This window comes from Cryptotermes secundus, unplaced genomic scaffold (assembly GCF_002891405.2).
Source record: "Cryptotermes secundus unplaced genomic scaffold, Csec_1.0 scaffold1379, whole genome shotgun sequence".
Classification (NCBI taxonomy): domain Eukaryota; kingdom Metazoa; phylum Arthropoda; class Insecta; order Blattodea; family Kalotermitidae; genus Cryptotermes; species Cryptotermes secundus.
In genome coordinates, this window is record NW_019718634.1 from 891,600 (window position 1) to 892,087 (window position 488).

Below are 488 nucleotides of genomic sequence, written 5' to 3' on the forward strand. Positions count from 1 at the left end.
TATCCACATATACACGGTGCCAAATCCCAGAAAACTGCTTTCTTCAACCCTAATATTATTCATATTAGAGTTATCAGTTGAAGGAGAATGAGATGGGCAGTGCACATAGCACGACTGATAGACAGGAGAAATGAATATAATGTTTTCGTAGGAAAACCTGAAGGAACTGAATCATTTCGATGTCCAAGGCATAGGATGTGATTATATTATTAAATAGGATTGATGTGAACTGAATTTACTTCGCGCTTGTCTAATTTTATCTATAAAAATTATAAATTTAATATAATTTTTATATTTCCTCGGGGTAACAATTTATTTTTGTGAAGTATGATACTGTGTACTAATTGACCTGCCCCTCACTGGGTGGTGAGAAATGTAACTCGGTTACCCCTTGCCCCAAGCCCGGCGTGTAGTGAAACTTCCACGAGTTCCGGACAAATTTTCGGTTGTGTATGTCTATAAAATTACTTAAGAATCATTTTAAAGTG